General features: G+C 38.2%; 1 long non-coding RNA gene across 1 annotated transcript in view; it reads left to right on the forward strand.

Moving 5' to 3' along the window:
* Positions 1-18,202, forward strand: part of LOC110261944 (uncharacterized) — a 175,104-nt gene extending 156,902 nt beyond the window's left edge. Inside the window, exons 4-5 of the long non-coding RNA XR_014812301.1 lie at positions 13,009-13,135; positions 17,718-18,202. This is a non-coding gene — a long non-coding RNA (uncharacterized LOC110261944). The remainder of the gene's footprint in view (positions 1-13,008; positions 13,136-17,717) is intronic.
* The last annotated feature ends 1,858 nt before the right edge of the window (positions 18,203-20,060 follow it).

Genomic DNA, 20,060 nt, shown 5'->3' on the forward strand with positions numbered 1-20,060 from the left:
TCCTCTGGGGCAAATCACATCACTGGGTTGATTGATAGCACTTTCGATTTGTAACTCCAAGTCTCAGCTGAGCTCTCAAACATCCCTTACGATCTTATCATATTATTCCAATCAGTACATTCCAATCAGTTTCTGGAGAGACTTTCCGCCCTTGATACTGCTTAGATGACAGACCTCTCCTATGTCTCCTTCCCCGTCAGTGGATGACCTTCATTAAATGTGGCTCAGAGTGAAGACTGTGGGCTCCAAAAGTAAGCTACCTGACTTTGTATTCAGATTCCAGCAATTTATCGAAATGCGGCCTTGGGCATACATTTTTTTTTTTTAACAGTTCTGGGTCTTAGTTCCTTATTGGTAAAACAGAGACAATAGAGATTCCTGCCTCATAAGGTTATTGTAAGTAGTAAATGAGTCAGTATCTGTAAATCTTTTAAATTAACGCCTGCTATCAATAAGACATCAAAGTTTACTATTATTCTATTTTCACAGGAAAAATGGAAGCCAGCAGATAGAAATTCGCTTAGCTACCCAACCTGATAACAACAAATCCATCTGCATCCACATGACTTCATCTAAAACCTCATCTCATTTCCTCCAATGGGATGAGGCCTTACTTCCTAATACTATCACATCAGAGGTTAGGGTTTTAATATATGAATTTGGGGTGTACACAATTAGTCTGTGACATCAACCTACAGCTAACTGGCTAACACTCAAAATCTTCTAGGTAAAGTTACAAATAATTTCTGTATTTCTAAATTTGGTGGTCACTTTACTTGAGCTCTTCTCAGAATTCAACATTGACGACCTTTTTTCTTTTTTTTTGACTTCTGTAACATCACACTCCCCTGATTTTCTTATCGTCTCACCCTCTTCACTGTTTATTCCATCATGCACATCATAAATGTCACAATATCCAGTCACCAAGGCTGATGATTCTCCATCCTAAATACGTTTAAATGCATCTCTTTTCATGACTGCTGATGCCATCTTAGACAAAATGATATTCTTCCTAACCATCTGAAATCTCTTTTCCTCCACAGAGCATCTAGTGATCGTCTTAAAATCTGACCATATAGCTCTCCTTCTTAAAATCTTTCAGTTTCTGTTCCTTATTTTTAGGTCAAAAATTACATTTTTACATTTATTTTAACTTTATTATAAAAATTCATATGTATTTCAAAGTAGGGAGAATATTACAACTAATTCTTATATATCCATTGTCTAGCCTTAATAGTAGTTATAATTTTCCCATTGTTCCTTCATCTGCTTTCTCTTTGCTCATTTTTTTTATTGTGGTAAAATATGTACAACATAAAATTTACCATTTTAACCATTTTAAGTGTATCATTCTATGGTATTAAGTACACATTGTTGTCCAACCATCACCACCATCCATCTCTTTAAGATCGCATTTTTGTGACATGACAAGTATGACAGGCATGAACTAGCCTCCAACCTGGGTCACTATAGTCAAGTCAGTTTGGCATTTGTACACTTCCTTGCATGTGACAAACTTACTCAGAGTCTTCCCACATGATTTTCCCTCTATGTAAAATTATACAGCTTAACCCATTTACTAGCCAAGTCCTACTCATTGTTGAAGATTCAACTTAAACATTAGTTCTTTCCCTAATGGTGCATCCTGGGCAAGGTCTCTGGCTGCATGTTCTTGTTACCCCTCCTACTTTATATGGCAGGACAATATAGCACACTGCCTGGTTTTGAATCTTGTCACTGTGTGACTCTGGGGATGTCATTATCTCTCGGTGTCTCAATTTCTATCTGTCAAGTAGGAATAAAAGGACCTGCCTCTAGGTTATTTTGAAAATTATTTAAGTATTTAGAATATGGCCGGGAATTTAGTGTTATGTAAGTATTAGCAATTACTACTCCTCTTCAAAGTACTTATGGATTCTATAAAGGTTCTGTTAAATGTCTGCCCTCATTGAGTACTCCTGAATTTGCAGATCCTAGCATGATGCCTGTATTGTCACTGCTCAATGAATATTAGTTGAAAAGTTGAATGAAGCCTTAAGGTCTTTTTTTAACTGTTACAAGTTCATATTATTGTGGGGATCAAATTAAAGAATTCATGAGAATTTTCTTTCTGAGCTTTAAATACCAATACACTTAAAGATATTGTTATTGTGAAGAATAGGTATAAACAAATATAAGGAAAGTGCATTTGAGATGATGAGTTAAGTTGCCATAATGTATGTATGTGTGTACACACACACACACACACACACACACACACACGTACGTGTGTATGTATGTGCATATGTATCCCTAAATGAATTCATTGAAATGCTAGTTTAAGGAAAAATAGGAACTTTTTATGTAGATCAGTAAATTTGAGAAATATTTCAAATAATTATTCCTCTGTTCCTTTGTAGTTTCACAATATACACTACCCTATGGAGAATTTAAAAATAAAATAATTCAACTTTTTAACTCAGGATTTTATCGACTTATTTTTCTGACCAGAAAATGTTTTTACTTTTGCAGATTACATATTAATTAGCCATAGGAAACTAAACTTCATAGAATCTAGCTTGACAAACCCTGGGGTAGAAATGACAGGATTTTAGCGAGAAGATCTTTGTAGACTCGAGTGATCTGAGAATGCTTCAGGTACCAGTTGGAATGTGAGCAGGACAATAGAAAGGATAGAATTTAGATAGGCAAGGAGAAAGGAAAAAACATGCCCCAGATAGATAACAAAATGTTAGCCACAGAAGTGGGACTCATTTGGTAAATACATGGCTGAACTTGTTGTCTTCCTATCAAATCTCATGGTTTTTTACAATGTTTTTTAGGATGCTAAATATTTTTTTAATTTTATGGAGAAGCTTATACTCAACCTAGCACTTTAGGAGGGATGGGTTGAGATAAATAATGTGGAGAAGAGGAGAAAAATGTAAACTTTTCTAAAAGGGAGGGGAAGAAATGGACAGATTTGCATTTGTTGAGAGTCCTCCACTCAGTGCTCCTCTGTATATTTTAACATTAAATCCCCCAACAGCACCCCTCTATCTCCCTTTTACAAATGAGTAATCTGAGGCTCAGAGAGCTCATGTGATGTGTCCAAAGACACACAACAGAGTTCAGTCATAGTCTAACATATGTACCCTTTCTATTACAACACTCTGTCTCATTCAGTTAAAAATTAAACGTATACCTTCCTCTCCTTTGTTGCCACCACTATCATCTCATTACAGCCTTCAATAATGTCTTTCCTACCTTCCCTCCTGACCACATCTCCATACGGACACATAGAAAATGTGCTCTTCATTGTTCTGGCTATTATTGTACTGTCCTGAGCAGCCACCACAAGCCACATGTGGCTATAGACCACCTGGAATGTGGTTAGTCCAAATCAAGATGTGCTGTGGTGTAAAATTCACAGAAGATTTTAAAAAATCATAACAGAAGAAAAGAATTACAGTAGCTCATTAATAATTTTATATCGGGGAGTTCCCTTCATTGGCTCAGCGGTTAACAAACCTGACTAGCATCCATGAGGATGCAGGTTTGATCCCTGGCCTTGCTCAGTGGGTTAAGGATCCGGTGTTGCCGTGAGCTGTGGCATGGGTCACAGATGTGGCTCAGACCCCGCGCTTTTGGCTGTGGCATAGGCCAGCAGCTTAGCTCCAATTCAACCCCTAGCCTGGAAACCTCCATGTGCCACAAGTGCGGCCCTAAAAAAAGAAAAAAAAATATGTTAATTATATGTTTAAGGAATAATATTTTAAATATATTGGATTAAATATAACACTGTTAAAGTTAATTTCTCCTGTCTCTCTCTCCTTTTTCAAACAACTAGTAGGAAAATTTTAATTACATAGGCAGATTGTATTTATGGCTCATATTTATCTTTACAGCTTTGGTATATAATATAAACTTTTTGCGTCATTTTATATACAGTACTTGAAATTCCCGAGGTTTTTCCCACAATTAAGATTAATTTCTTACAATGCCAGTCCTCTTAAATGTCTGATACATTAAGCCATTATCTTTTTTTGAACAAATTTATCAGAAATTAGCCCAATTCTCTGAAAAGACCCTGAATAAATGGGGATGAGGCAAGCAAAAGACTTTTTGATTCAGGTAGAATCAAGTTTAGGTACAGAAATTGGGGGAAATAAATGGGTACTAGTTTGGTACTATAGGAAGCTACCTTGGTTGGCAGAGAGTGAGGAGCTCAAGGAACTTGGGAAGAAACTACAAAATAAAAGAATTACATTACATTTAAGATGGATAAGCAATTTGATGCTACTGTGTAGCACAGGGAACTATATCCAGTCTCTTGGGTAGAATGTGATGAAAGATAATATGAGAAAAAAAATATGTATATATGTATGACTGGGTCACTTTGCTGTACAGCAGAAATTGGCACAATGTTGTAAATCAACTATAATTTAAAAAATAAAATAAAATTTGAGACAAATCTAAAAAAAACTTACCAACCTAATAGTGTACACAACATTGGTCCTAAAGATTCATTTTCATGACTTCTGTTGTAAGGACCAGATTTTTTTCTGTAAAAGTTATACTCTCAATGTCAAAGGTAGACTCGGATCCCGTGACTCCAATCCCATAACTCTGAGTAGGGTTGCAGCTTTGCAGTCCAACCAGAGCTTTCTGGAAACCCTCAGACTCCTCAGGAACCATGGACTTCAGTGAGTGTGTAGCTTCAGTGAGGGAGAGGGAGAGCAGTTGCATCCTCAATGATTACTGAACCTGGTAAAGCTCTTGGTCCGTCTCCAGGCTCGGAAGAGGAAAAATGATAAGCAGTGTGCTCTTCCGTCAGTTATTCCGAAAATATCACTATTCTTGAGAATAGGGACCTCCCTTTCTGTCAGTTTTCAATTAGTTTTTTCATTGTACATATAAATTTATCCCTTATATGGAAACAATTTCTTGGGACATATTATAATCAGCTGCTTATCCAAGACAATTTGAGTACTCCTCTGACTGAACTTGAGAAATTCAGCATGTGCTTTAATTGCTGTTTTTAAATGTTAAAATCTGTAACAAGCGGAAGAAAATGGCACTATTTTAGGTCCTTTTGTTTTATGTAATTTAGCATTTAGATACCATTTTATGTAACTTCTCAAAGGGAAATTTAAAGATAAAATGTGATTTTAAAAAAGACTATGGTCTTATCTTTTGAAAATTTGTTTTTACGTAAATGACAATAATGTGTTTTGTGTGTTGTAAAAATGAAATTAATTTAACTGTAATAAGTGATGGGGAAATACCAGGATAAGGGACTCAGCCCCATGACTCTTAACAGTGTCACTTTGTCCCAATTACTTCATGAAGTTTGTTTCTCTTCTATAACATGAGGATAATTAAATTTCCCTCCTGAAGTTAGAGGAAAAAAATGATAGTCTAGAAGTTACAACACACACACACACACACACACACACACACACACCCCTGGAACAGAATAGATAATAACCTTCTCAGTGTTCTCCCTCCATTTTTAAAGTAAAGGGCATTACCTGCTTCACTCAAATATCTTTATCCTTGAATCAGAACATGCTAGAACAATTCAAACTCTTCTTGATAAATTCCCAAGTCCATTGTTCCAGCCACATAACAGTCTTCTCCAGAACACCCTGTTTGAAAGGCCACTCCATCCCTATTCCTCATGGGCACACCTTCTGCTTCTCTTGCCTGCCAAGTAAGGAAACTGCAATGTTTTCTATCCCAGATGAGCTACCAGCTTTTCTCTTTCAGCACTCACAGCTCTGTATCTAGTAGCCCTTCCTCAAGAAAGCAGTCTTCATCTTGCCCTTGAGTTATTTACTGAAGAGCCTTTCCAAGACTGTGATATGACGGCAGGACCAGAGATTTTGTCTCAGCTCCAAGAAGGTGGCATTTTTCTCTCCCGAAAAATTGCAGGACCACTGATTTCAGTTCATTAATCAGGAAGAGCTTTCAAATAAGCAGAACCTTCCAAAAATGGATCCAGCCGCCTCTGGAGGTAATAAGTTTCCATCATCAGAGGTTCTCCAACAGATGCTAAAAGACAACATGTTTATTCACTGAATAAATATTTAATCAGTCCCCACTTTGTGTCTGTCATGTCATGGGGTAATATGGGAGTAGAAAGTGAATAAGACAGACAAGATCCCTCAGTCAAGGACTTCTGATCTAGGAGAGGAAGCAAATACAAAGCTAAAATGTTATATCACTAATACCTACTGAAGATATCCCATGGAAAAGAACATCCAAGAGAGATCTAAAGGCAAAATAAAGTTAAAAGGGCAGAAGAAAATATGTTTAGCAATCCAAATGTCCATCGACAGAGGATTGGATTCGGAAGATGTGGTATATATACACGATGGAATACTACTCAGCCATAAAAAAGGATGACATCATGCCATTTGCAGCAACATGGATGGAACTAGAGAATCTCATACTGAGTGAAATGAGCCAGAAAGACAAAGACAAATACCATATGACATCACTTATAACTGGAATCTAATATCCAGCACAAATGAACATCTCCTCAGAAAAGAAAATCATGGACTTGGAGAAGAGACTTGTGGTTGCCTGATGGGAGGGGGAGGGAGTGGGAGGGATCGGGAGCTTGGGCTTATCAGTCACAACGTAGAATAGTTTTACAAGGAGATCCCGCTGAATAGCATTGAGAACTATGTCTAGATACTCATGTTGCAACAGAAGAAATGGTGGGGGAAAAACTGTAATTGTAATGTATACATGTAAGGATAACCTGACCCCCTTGCTGTACAGTGGGAAAATAAAATTAAAAAAAAAAAAAAAGAAAAGAAAATATGTTTAGATAGGGAAATAGCCTAAGAAAAGTCTAGAGAGAAGAAAAAAAAATAAGGCTTTAATGATAAAAACTCAAAACATGAAAAGGACCAAAGAGATGATTATGGCAGGAGAGGAATTTGGAAAGATAAATAGGAATCCAGACAAGGAAATTTGAAGACCCATATGCACATGTGAGTTTAGATGTGAAGCCAGGATCCACTCGCACTTTACAGCAGAGCCTTGCTGGGGAGTCTAGCCTCAGCCCTGAACTCTGTGGAATTGAATGGAAATCTCCTGGGCTCCTGCCTTTACATCTCCTATCCATGGGAGGGCTCTCCCTGGCAGAGGGATATTGGCAGCTCTCACCTGAGTGCATGAAGGGAAAAAAAGAATGTTGTTCTGGAATTTTTGGCTTTAACTTCTTCCATTATTATTTCTCTTAAAAAGCCAGAGGAAAGGAAAGTTTCCAAGCAGCCCTTACAAAGCGCATAGAAAAATGAGTGCCTCATCAACCAGAGATCTATTTAGTGATTTTCAATGAGAAAGCAATTCCTTTCCAAAGACTCTCTTGGCACCCCACAGATAAATTTATACCACTAGCAAAAGGAAAAAAAAAAAAAAGAAAAAAAGAGCTCATAAGAAAGATACCCCAGAGGGAAAAAAAAAAGGCCTGTATCACTAACCTTTCCAGGAAAAGGTTCATTCTCACAAGACTGAGAGGTAGGTAGGGATCATCATAATTCCTGTTGTATACATAGGTAAACTGAGGGCAAGTGAGCTGAGTAACTCACTGGACACCACAAAGCTAGTAGTGATGGAGCCAGGGATTCAGACTCAGAATCTCAACCACTACGCAAGGGTTTCAAAAGGCAAAACTTACACTACCTGCATCAGCGGTATCTGGAGTACCTATTTAAAATGCAAATTCTTCAGGCCTGTAGAGTCAGGATTTCTGGGAGTGGGGCCCAGAAATCACATTTTAATCAGGTACCCAAGATGATTCTTTTGCAAACTGAAGTTTGAGAAACACTTCATTCCCTCTACTATTTGAAATGACACTAATAGATAAAAGTAATTGTCCCAGGCCTCAAGGGAAAAAATTATCAAGGTAGGAACATTAGATTTTGTTATCTTTGCATGTGCTTGTTCAGAGCAGCAAAATTGTCATATTGGTAGTGGTGACATCTAGCTCCTACTTGCCTCAGTGCTACAGCTACCCGTGGCACCTGCTCTTGTATCTGGAGCAGTCTTTCCTGACATGACTGACAGCATGGTAGTGAAATGCAAAGAGAAACAGCCATGGGCCTGGACCCCCTCTCCCTGCTCTGTAAAAAATGGAAGAGTCATTTCAACTCTCTGGGCCTCAATTTTGTTATTTGTGAAATGGGGATTGTAATGCTCAGGAAACAGCTTTAGAGCAGAGAGTAGATTAAACGTTATCTGATGCTGTGCGTGAAATTCGTCTAGCCTAAAGCCTGATGCCTAAAAGGAGCTCGATAAGTGGTGATGGTGGTTTTTATACATAGCCCTGCACCTTGGCTATACCGTCTATTTTCTGTGCAATTTTAGGATAAGAGGCAGAGTCTTGACTTTTTAGTCGAACAGATGTGAGTTCAAGTGCTGACCCTGTCAATCACTAGCTATAAAATCCAGGGCAAGTTGCTGAAGCTCTCTAACTTTTATCTTCTCATTTATGACATGGGGACAAATACCGACTTCTTAGAGTGCTTTTAAGAATTAAAGGAAATAAAGTATGCAGAGTTCCTCATACTTGGTAGACACTCAACATCTGTTGTTTTCTCTCTCATTTTAAAACCAAATTACCTTGGTTTCTCAACAGCCTCAGAAAGCAGCTCGTTATAATTGTAGCATTGTGTATTTTATTGAATTATAATTCAAATCTAATATAATAATTTAGTAATTTCTTATTAACTTATTGACTATAACCCGAACATTATCCAAGTATTAGATATGGAGCATTTTCTGGTCCTTTCTTACACTGACTTCTTGCCCTTCCTTATCATCTGAAAGGTAATTTGGCCAGAATTTGTTCCCTTAGAGACCATATAGCTCAAGCTGTTTCTTTTCCAGGCAAGACATTGACAGCTAAAAGAGGTGAAGTGACAGAAAATCCAGGTCAGCTGCAAAGATGATTAATAGTTAGAAAATGAGATTTATAAAAAAAAAGTAATTTTAAAAAATAGAAATTTTTTCTTTTGGAAATACTGAGGACAACCCAGTATTGATCATCAAACACATTGATGTTTATGCTACAAGCAAAGATGTTACTCAGTTACCCTCCCCTTCCACAACAGGGCTCTGGGCCTGATCACAGAATGAGGGATTTAGGGTAAATATAAGAACAGAGAACAGAGCTGATAGGTTTCTTTGGTTTATTTTCTATTATCCTTTATAAATCTCCCAGAATCATGATTCAAAATCATGATTCAAATGCCAGGCTCTGACCACATCTAATTACTTCTCTAAGCTTCATTCATTCACTCAGCACACAGCTGGGGAGCACTGCATCTCACCAAGCACTGTGCCAGGCCCTGGGGAGACAAGAACCAGATGGGCATGGCCCCTTTCTTTGCGGTACTGTAGTCCAGCTGGAGTATGTGTTAAATACAGGGTCCTTAGAAAGTAGATCTAGAATATAATGATCGTGTCCTCAATTAGGAATTTTGCAGCTTTCTAAAGCACCTCATTTGGTAAAAATAATAAATTACAAATTCCTTGGTATGTCATTCAAGTCCCTTTAAAGATCTTACCCTCCTTTCTATTCTCATCTCTCAACAGTCCCATAACATGTTGTAAAAGACTCACAATTCCCTAAATATTTGTGGTGGGATACTCTGGAACCTTAGGGTTTCCTCTGCATAGCATTCTCTGCTCTCCGTCATCACTGAGCCTCAGGGAGCAGACTGGTCCTCCCATTAAGTAATGGACAGATTGTGAGTTCTGTGTATCAGTAACCCTGATAGGCTGTGAGCCCTGAGAAAGCGGGAAACATGGAATATCACTGTGGTTTAGTGATTAGAAAAGTACGTGGATGATCCGTACAAAACGGAAGGAAGGGAATAATGAGGGAAAGAAAAAGCAGGAAGGAAGTGATGAAGGGAGGAAGGGAGGAAGGAAGGAGTCTCATATGATAAGATAATATTTCTAAGTTTTAACTGTATCTCTCTCCCAAAGGCCTCTTCCCTCTCCCTGCACAGTCCATCCACCCCTGCCTCTGCCCTCAACTTGTAACCCACTATAGATACTGAAACAAAAATAAAATAGGTTTGAGTCAGGAAGACTCAGACACATACCTACAGATGAGTTTTTATATCAGCAGATAATAGATAAATGACCCCAGATGAGAAAGAAGGGGAAAAAGGAGTATCTCTCAGATCAGAGCGGAAGATATCAACATTTAATTCAACACTTGTATGCACTGCTAAGTGACCATCGCCAAAAGTCTAGTTACAAAAAAAAAAGGTTTTTGTTTTTTCATATGAATGAAATCCTATGGTAGTTGTCATTCTCTGTTGACTAATTTCACTTAACATAATACTCCCAAGTTCCATTCAGGTTGCTACAAATGGCAAATTTTTATTAATATTTATGGCTGAGTAATATTCAGTTATGCATAGATACACATATTTATCCATTAATCTATCAATTGACACTTAGGTTGTTTCCATATCTTGACTATTATAAATAATGCTCCAATGAATCAAAGAACTTTTTTAACTGAAATAACATTGATTTATAAACATTGATTTATATGTGAAGTAAGCTTAATATATACAAGATAATATTTCTACTTATATATACCTTATAGCATGCTCACCACCAAAAATTTAGTTTCCATGCATCACCATATAGTTGAACATCTTTACCTATTTTGCCCTCCCTTCTGTCCCTTCCCCTCTGGTAACCACTTCTCTGTTCTCTATAAATTCATGTTTATTTTTACTTGGCTTGTTTGTTTGTTGTATTCCACATATGAGTGAAATCATACAGTATTTGCCTTTCTCTATCTGATTTATTTCACTTAGCATAGATATATCCATGTTGTCAGAAATGGCAAGATTTTACGTCTTTTTATGGCTGAGTAGTATTCCATTTGATACACACACACACACACACACACACACACACACACACACACACACACATCTGCCTTTTATTTATCTGTTGATGGGCACTTAAAGTTGTTTCCATATCTTGACTATTGTAAATAATGCTTCTGTGAACACCAAGGTACATATATCTTTTCAAATTAATGTTTTCATATTCTTTGGATACATCCCTATGAGTAGAATTGCTGGATCACATGTTAGTTCTCTTCTTAGTGTTTTGAGAAATCGCCCTACTGTTTTCCATAGTAGCTGCACCAATTACATTCCCACCCCACAGTGTATAAGGGCTCCCATTTTTCCACATCCTCCTCAGTATCAAAGGGCTTCTTTTTTTAATGGTAGATTTAATTTTATTAATCAGCTAAAGATAGTTACAAGTGAAGGATATAATGGTTAAGAGTATGGACTCTGAAGCAAGCCTATCTATATGACTTAACCGCTGGAGTTACTTAATTTTTCTTTATATATATAAATATATATTATATAAATGTATATTATATAAACATAAATTATATAAATATATAATATAAATTATATAAATATGTATAAATTATATAAATATATGCATAAATTATATATATAATTTTTAAACATTTTTATTAAAGTATAGTTGCTATCAAAGTGTTTCTTTTTTTCAAAGGGCTTCTTTAAAAGAGTGCAGTTACTAAGACTTTCTAGATGGTCACCCAGGTGACCTTTAGCTTTGTCCTGCAATGGATTTTAAGAAGTGTAGGAGGTCATACCTATGACCAGCATAACAGGTACCAGAAAAATTAATTTGGAACCTGTGTAAGTTTCCTAGGGCTACTCTAACAAATTACCACAAAGAAGGTGTCTTAAAACAACAGTAAGAACTAACACAAAATCTATTATCTCACAGTTCTGGAGGCTGGAAGTCTGAAATCAAAGTGGCAGAGGTCCATGCTTCCTCTGAAGGCTCTAGAAAGAAGGCTTCTTTGCTTCTTTTAGTTTTTGGAGACTACCAGAAATCTTCAGAGTTTGTTGGTTGTGGCAAAATAATGCCAATCTTGGTCTCTGTATCTGTGGTCATCTTCTCTCTGTGTGTCTGTCTGTGTCCCTGTGTCTGTTCTTTTAAGAATTAGGGCCCACCATAATCCAGTATGACCTCATCTTAACTCGTATCTTAATTACATCCACAAAGATATGATTTTCAAGGTCACATTCACAGGTATCAAGGGTAAGGACTTAAATATATCATTCTGGGGGACATAATTCAACCCACAACAGAACCCTAAATGTTCCTTCCTACCGCAGCCTACGGTTAAGTGGCAAATTAGATGCTTTTATGTGATATGTTATTCTAAATATGTTTTTACTCAGCCACTGGGAAAATCCTATCCAAAAAAAAAAAAAATCGCTGCATTAGACATTAGAATTCCCTATTTAGTGCTCTGCAGAATACTGTTTCTGAAGATGTAATTAGCTGTGCCGTGATTCAAGGGTTATATATCTATTCTATCCTCAAGCAGAGAAGAACTAGTAGGTGATATACACTATGTTATATGGTATATATTACATATTCTATATCATACACATATAATATATATTATACACATATATAGCATGTATATACAAGGGATTTTTTTTTTTTTTTGTCTTTTCTAGGGCCACACCTGCAGCATATGGAGATTCCCAGGCCAGGGTTCTAATTGGAGCTGTAACTGCTGGCCTATGCCAGAGCCACAGCAACACAGGATCCAAGCCATGTCCACAACCTATACCACAGCTCACGGCAGTGCCAGATCCTCAGATCCTTAACTCACTGAGCAAGGCCAGGGATCGAACCCACAACCTAATGGTTCCTAGTCGGATTCATTAACCATGGAGCCATGTCAAGAACTCCACAAGGGATTTTATCTTAAGTAATTTTGTGAACTGTTTAAGGAATCTCTGTAAAGTTGCCTTCTTGTTTGTTGTTGAGGCTTGAAGGACATACAGCAGGCAATCAGGAAGAAAGATGGATGTAAAGTGGGGGAGATCAAGGTAAGCTAAAATCATAAGTGCGGCTGGAACCCATGATAATCTTACTATCTCTGACCTTTATGGCATTTGTGTCCTTTAGGGGCTGAAGATGGTACCCTTCACTTTGGAACTGAACATCCACCTGGCCCAAGAGTTGGAGAAGCCTGAAGAGGATTTGTGGAAAGGTAGAGTCCTTGCAGACCCAGCTTCTGCCCGGCATCAATGAGGTGAGCCAGCAGATTAGCAACAAAGTGTGAGAGCTACAAAATAGCTGCTGCCCCATTTCTGCCTTTCCAGTCTTCCACAAGAATGACTCTTATAGCCCATCATAACCAAAAACACGCAAGAGGGGAGTTCTGGGAAATGTAGTTCAGCAAAGGCAAGTTGACACATTACAAAGCCACTTAAAGTTTTAGCACCAAGTTAAAAACCATAACATGTTGTAGTTATTTCTGAAAGATTCGTAAGGATATTAGTGTATCAAAGGCTCAACAAAAAGTTCTTGAGTTTAAAAAATAAATCAACTTGGAGTTCCCATGGTGGCGCAGTAGTTAACGAATCCGACTAGGAACCATGAGGTTGCGGTTCGGTCCCTGGCCTTGCTCAGTGGGTTAATGATCCAGCGTTGCTGTGACCTGTGGTGTAGGTTGCAGACGTGGCTCAGATACTGAGTTGCTGTGACTCTGGCATAGGCCGGTGGCTACAGTTCCGATTTGACCCCTAGCCTGGGAACCTCCATATGCCACGGGAGCAGCCCTAGAAAAGACAAAAAGACAAAAAAAAAAGATAAAATAAATCAGCTGTTCAACCGTGATCTAAGATTACCCACATTTATTAAAATAGCTGATTTGGAGAGTCCCATTGTGGCTCAGCAAGTTAAGAACCTGACTAGTATCCAAGAGGATGGAGGTTCAATCCGTGGCCTTGCTCATTGGGTTAAGGATATGACACAGCTCGGATCCTTTTGCTGCAGCTGCGGCATAGGCTGGCATCTGCAGCTCCAATTCATCCCTAGTCCATGAACTTTCATATACTGCAGGTGTGACCCTAAAAAAAAACAGCTAGTTATGATTATGAAACATTGTGAAAACTCAGTGATTGGTATTGATGTGATGTCAGATTTTTGTGTATTTCTATGAGTAAATCTTAGAAAAAAATCTGTAATGAGATGCTGTTCCTTTAGAATGTTAGTGTAAATCCTAGTTACTAAGTAGTGAAGTTTCTTCAATTTACTCATCAACATATCCAATTATTTTCAATTTCAAGGAAAGATATATGTAACAGTCTAGAGAAATTTAGAACTTCTCAATTCATCCTTAAGTAATCTATTTTAAGTGTTGGGGCTCCATTTTATTTTCATTGAAGGCCTAATAATAAAGTTCATTTGATTTCCTATTTAAAATGGACTGTAGTTAAACCTCAGAGTCAATAGACACACATCTACATCTTCCAACATAGAATCATTGTATTAAAGGTTTTAAAACTAAATTATAAAAATAGCTACCACTTGAGGCAGCATAATAACAGATAAAAAGCATGGACTCAGGCACTAGACTGGCTGAACTTAAAACTGTCTTAGTTTATTTGGGCTGCTGCAATGGTTTATCAAAGACCGGGTGGCTTATAAACAACAGATATATATTTTGTACAATTTCTGGACGCTGGCAAGTTCAAGATCAAGGCACCAGCAGTTTAGTGTCTGCTGAGGGCCCCCTTCTTGGTTCAAATATAGCCATCTCCTCACTGTATTCTCACATGGTAGAAGGGAGCTCTCTGGGGTCTCATTAAAAATGGCACTAATGGGGAATTCCTGTCGTCGTGGTGCAGTGGTTAACAAATCCAACTAAGAACCATGAGGTTGCGGGTTTGATCCCTGGCCTTGCCCAGAGGGTTAAGGATCCAGCGTTGCCATGAGCTGTGGTGTAGGTTGCAGACTCGGCTTGGATCCCACATTGCTGTGGCTCTGGTGTAGGCCGGTGGCTACAGCTCAAATTCAACCCCTAGCCTGGGAACCTCCAGAGTGGTGGAGTGGGAACCTCCAGAGAGAGAGTGACCCAAGAAATGGCCAAAAGACAAAAAGAAAAAAAAAAATGGCATTAATCTCATTCCTAAGGGCCCCACCCTTGTGACCTAATCACTTCCCAAGGGCATTACTTTCAAATGTCATCACATTGGGGATTAGGTTTCAATGTATAATTTGGGGGCGGGGAAGATACAAGCATGAAGTCTATAGCAAGGATGGATTCTGAAACCAGACTGCTTAAACTTGAAATTCAGTTCTACCACCTATTAGCTGTGTGATGCTGGGTATGTTATACAACTGCTCTGAGCCTCAGTTTTCTCATGTGTAAAATGGGAATAGTAATGTTTCCCCCTTCGTAATTTACAATGCATATTAAGGGATTTAGTGTTTGTGATACAGAGTTTTAAATTGTGCTTGGTACATTGTGAATAATGTATGTATGTCCAACTCTTCACAGAAATCCCTGTTGAGCCTAAACTTATACTTTATGGATAAGGAAACTAATTCAAATAGAGGTGAAGCATTCTTTCTTAGAGCACACGAAACCCTAGGTGGCTCTAACTCTAAAACATAGTCTCATTCCACACGACCATGGAACTTCCCAAGCAAAACTTTATGGATCTCTGAGGCTTCTTCAAGAAAGTCTCAAAAGACCAGATCAAATTGACTAGGTCCAGAAATGGAATTAGTCCCTCTCCCCAGGGGTTGCTAAAGTTGTAGCTGTCACTCATCCTTGACCTAGACTAGATATGAATGCGAACTTAGAATGAAGGACTCCATGGGTTTATTTTGCCCTGAGCTTACATGGTCCCTAGAAAGTTCTTTAAATACTTTCAATCAAGTACTCAGAAAAATTTTTAAAAATAACCTTGCACATGCAATTAGAAACTGGCATGTGGGGAATTAAATAGAAGGATGAAATTTTCTGTGATTATCAGGGACTACTTGAAGGGAGGTGCTTTGAAGAAAATTACTCAGACTCCCCAAATTCAACGAGGGGACCTGATATGACTTGTTGACGCCAAAGCTGACATGAACTCAAGGGCAGAGACTCAGCCAAGAGACTCTTCTCTTTTAGCAGGACAGAGATAAAGAGAGATGAGGGTCTGGAGCAAGCGTAGCTGTGCTACTATGATTTTAATGACCTTTACAGAAACGTAGAACAGGGAAATACCTTCAAAGCAAGTACGAAAGAATCCCTTATGTTTCTGTGGGAGCACACTTGAGAAACAGGTCAAAAATAATTTCCCACACATCTCTACAATAGTTCAAGTGACTCCAAGGATGCCTTCAGGACACCATTTCCCTCTAGGCTGTGAAATAGTGAATAGGAGAAAAGCACTTTTTCAGGAAGCTTTTCTGACTCCTGCTGCCTGCATTGATCACTCACATATCTGGACTCCTGCTGCTAGTACAGTATGTGCCACATGTATTGAATCTGCAGTTCTTCTACTTAGTAACTGAGCCACCTACATGAAGTTACCTAACTTCTCTCATTCTGTTTCCTCAGTATCAAAAAACTGATTGAGAAAACTTATACTAATTTCATAGGGTTGCAATGAGAATGAACTTCAAAAAATTGCAAAAGGACATAGAACAGTGCTAGACACTTAATGCAGTGGTTTTTGAGCTCTCTGTGTTCCCACCTCTTGTCTCTCAGAGACTGTGGCATTTGATATGCCCATTAGGAAATATTTTAAGACCCACAAGAACTTGGAAATATCTGAGATTTCAGCTACAAAATTATCACAACATGGGACAAATCACAGATATTAAAAGTCAACCTAAAGATTTAAAAAAATGACTCTTCAGACATAATACGCCCTGATTTATCAAATTAACTTTGTTGAAGGAATGTAAAAGCAGCCATGGAAGCAAATTAATGGCTTTATTAGAACTCCTTTGGATGCAAGTGACAGAAGCTCAACTCAAATAATAATAAGAATAAAATTAGCACATACCATGCTAACTAGCATAGCTAGTCTGATAAGCAGTGATATGACCATTTGAAGGATACTAGTATAGCGTCATACCTTGAAAGGATAGGAGGCCAACTTACATAACTCTGGGACACCTTATTGCACTAAATTGATGACCATTGTGGGTGCTGGTACTATGCTCCCTGTACCAAAAGCATGTGGGAACTAAGGAGTGGAAATAGAAATGGCTTCACTTACCATGAAGGACCCATTTGAGGATTTTATGCTTCATGTCCTACAGTGTTAGTCTCCATGTGTCTTAAGGGTTGTTTCCCAGAGAGTATTTGTGCTTCCCATTTCCACAGCTTTATACTATATGGGTCTAAAAGTCCTGGATTCCAGAAGGAAGTGCTTCCTCAAGACGACAGAGTAAGGGTCTCATTGAACTTTAAGCTACAGCTTCTGCCAAGTCAGTTCAAGCTTTTCATGCCAAGAGACCAGCAGACAAGGAAAGGAATCACCATTTTGGCAGGACTGGGATACTGATCATGAGGAGAAGGCTGCCTATAAAGGAGGCAGAAAAAAAAATACATTTAGCACACATGGAGTGTTTCTTGACACTCTCCTACCCTGTTGCAAAGTATGAAGATAGCCTTGGCTTGAGATAGGCATGGAGACCAAGATGAAAATCTGGGTTTCTCCCCAGATTTGTCACCTAGACCAGGAGAGGTACCAGCTGAGAGAGAAGGAACTCCAGAATGTGCAATAGAGGGGACAGATGAGGAGTATCAGTTCTGGTCCTGAGGCAGCTGCTTCGGTATGTATTTCATTCCACTAACTTCCCTCTCACACATTCCTTGTGGAAAGAGACAAGAATCCTGGTGGCACTGAACCAAGATGGGATGAACTCTCCCTGTGAAGTTGATGGATCCAAGTACTCCATGGATGAGGTGCACTCCCCAGATGCTCCAGGACTGAGCATGCGTGTTCCCAGTGCTGCTGAAAGAATTGGCTGCTGACTTTTCTCCACTGAATCACTGTCTGTCATTTTCCCTTGACAAAGGGAGTTAGTTTACCGAAGATTACCCTTATTTAAGCAAGAGCAAAAGTGGTCTGATTCCCTTACCTTAATTCAGGAAAATCTGGATAGCCATCTCAGGATCAGAGGGCCGCATGGGTCTTTGTTGTAACTGCACATTTGACCTCTTCCTCTGCCTAGTTGTGCCTTCCTCATTTGCTTATAGCTAATGTTACAGAGATCACAACCCCAAACACCACCTGCATGCTGATCTTCACCTCAGAATCTGTGTTCCTAGGTCCCTGGCCTGGAAATATAGCTAACATCTGTGGAATGCTTACAGTGTGTTAAATACCTTACACACATTAACTCATTCAATGCTCACTGAGAAATATTATCCATATATGTCAGATGGGAACCCTTAGGTTTAGAGAGGGTTGAAAGACTTACATGAAGCCTAGTAAGATAATTTTAGAATTAGATTTGGGACAAATATACACTTCAAATTGATCTCTTATGGAAATTTGGAATTCCACAGAGATTTTCATTATCTACAAGTGTATGTGGTGATCTGTGACAGGTACTAAATTGTAATTGCTAAGTTTCCATTTATATCACGTGTATTCTGAGACTACTAGTGATAATACCTGGAGACTATCCAGTGACCACATCTCTGTGGGACTCCATTGTACCTCATAAATTCTAAGGGTCTACTGTACTTATTGTGACCAAATTCACTTATACAAGACTAGTGAAGGTAAAATTTAAAAAAGAAAAGAAAGGTGTTAATACTTATTGACATCTTCTTTGCCCTGTACTAGTATTTTCCAAATTTCTTTTACCTTAAACCACAATAAGAAATACATTTTTCATAAGTGACCTAGTATACGCATGTATGTGTAGGTATGTATAAGATAAACTTATGCAAAAATTTTACCATCCAGTACATAACCTCATTTATATGGCAATGATTTTACATTCTATTTGCATGATTTTAAGCTAGTTGCTGCCTGCTGTATTGATTTCAAACTAAATGCATGAAGAACAGTTTGAAAATCACTTCCCAATGCTAACACTTCACATATATTTAATATAGCTCTTCTAACAACCTTCCAAAGAAGGAATTTATTATTATCATCCCATTTTTCCTCTAATGAGGTGCATTCTTTAACAACCATCCCAAGATCCTGCAACTCATAAATGACAGAGCCAGAATTTAAACAGATTAAAGTACTAAATTACTTTGTACATGTTTCAAACACCTGGTCAGAATACAAAATGCTTAAAAATAACAAGAGAACAGAAGATAAAAATGAAGAAATATGGGCATTTTCTCCATCCATTTTCTTTTGCATTTACACCAGCTTCACCATCACTCCTAGGAAAGAGGTCCAGGCTAAAAAGATGTCTCAAACTCAAAGAGATGCCAGTAACTAAAGGCAGATGGTGACCTTGCCATTTCCTATGAGAACTTGTGGAACTAAGAATGCAGCTCAAGAAAATTTACCTTCCTATTTAGCTAATGTTTTCCAATCTCTAGGCAACAAGACCTAGAGGTAAGGGTAGTGTTTTTTGGTGGTTTTTTGTTTTTTGCTTCCTTTTTTATCATTTATTTATATATTTTTTTCTACTGTATAGCATGGTGACCCAATTACACATACATGTATACATTCTTTTTTCTCACATTACGTGTTCCATCATAAGTGACTAGACAGAGTTACCAGTGCTACACAGAAGGATCCCATTGCTAATCCATCCCAAAGGCAACATTCTGCATCTATTTACCCCAAGCTCCCAGTCCCTCCCACTCCCTTCCCTTCTCCCTTGGCAAACACAAGTCTATTCTCCAAGTCCATGGTTTTCTTTTCTGTGGAAAGGTTCATTTGTGCCCTATATTAGATTCCAGATAGAAGTGATATCATATGGTATTTGTCTTTCTCTTTCTGACTTACTTCACTCAGTATCAGAGTCTCTAGTTCCATCCATCTTGCTGCAAATGGCATTATTTTGTTCTTTTTTATGGCAGAATAGTATTCCATTGTGTATATATACCACATCTTCCTATCCAATCATCTATCAGTGGACATTTGGCTATTGTGAATAGTTCTGCAATGAACATGCGGGTGCATGTGTCTTTTTTAAGTAGAGTTTTGTCTGGATATATGCCCAAGAGCAATCATAGTAGGAGACTT

Source organism: Sus scrofa, chromosome 8, assembly GCF_054392235.1.
Source record: "Sus scrofa isolate SSC_HxYL_T2T_F1_AM1 chromosome 8, Sscrofa_HxYL_maternal_Yorkshire_Landrace_v2.0, whole genome shotgun sequence".
NCBI lineage: Eukaryota > Metazoa > Chordata > Mammalia > Artiodactyla > Suidae > Sus > Sus scrofa.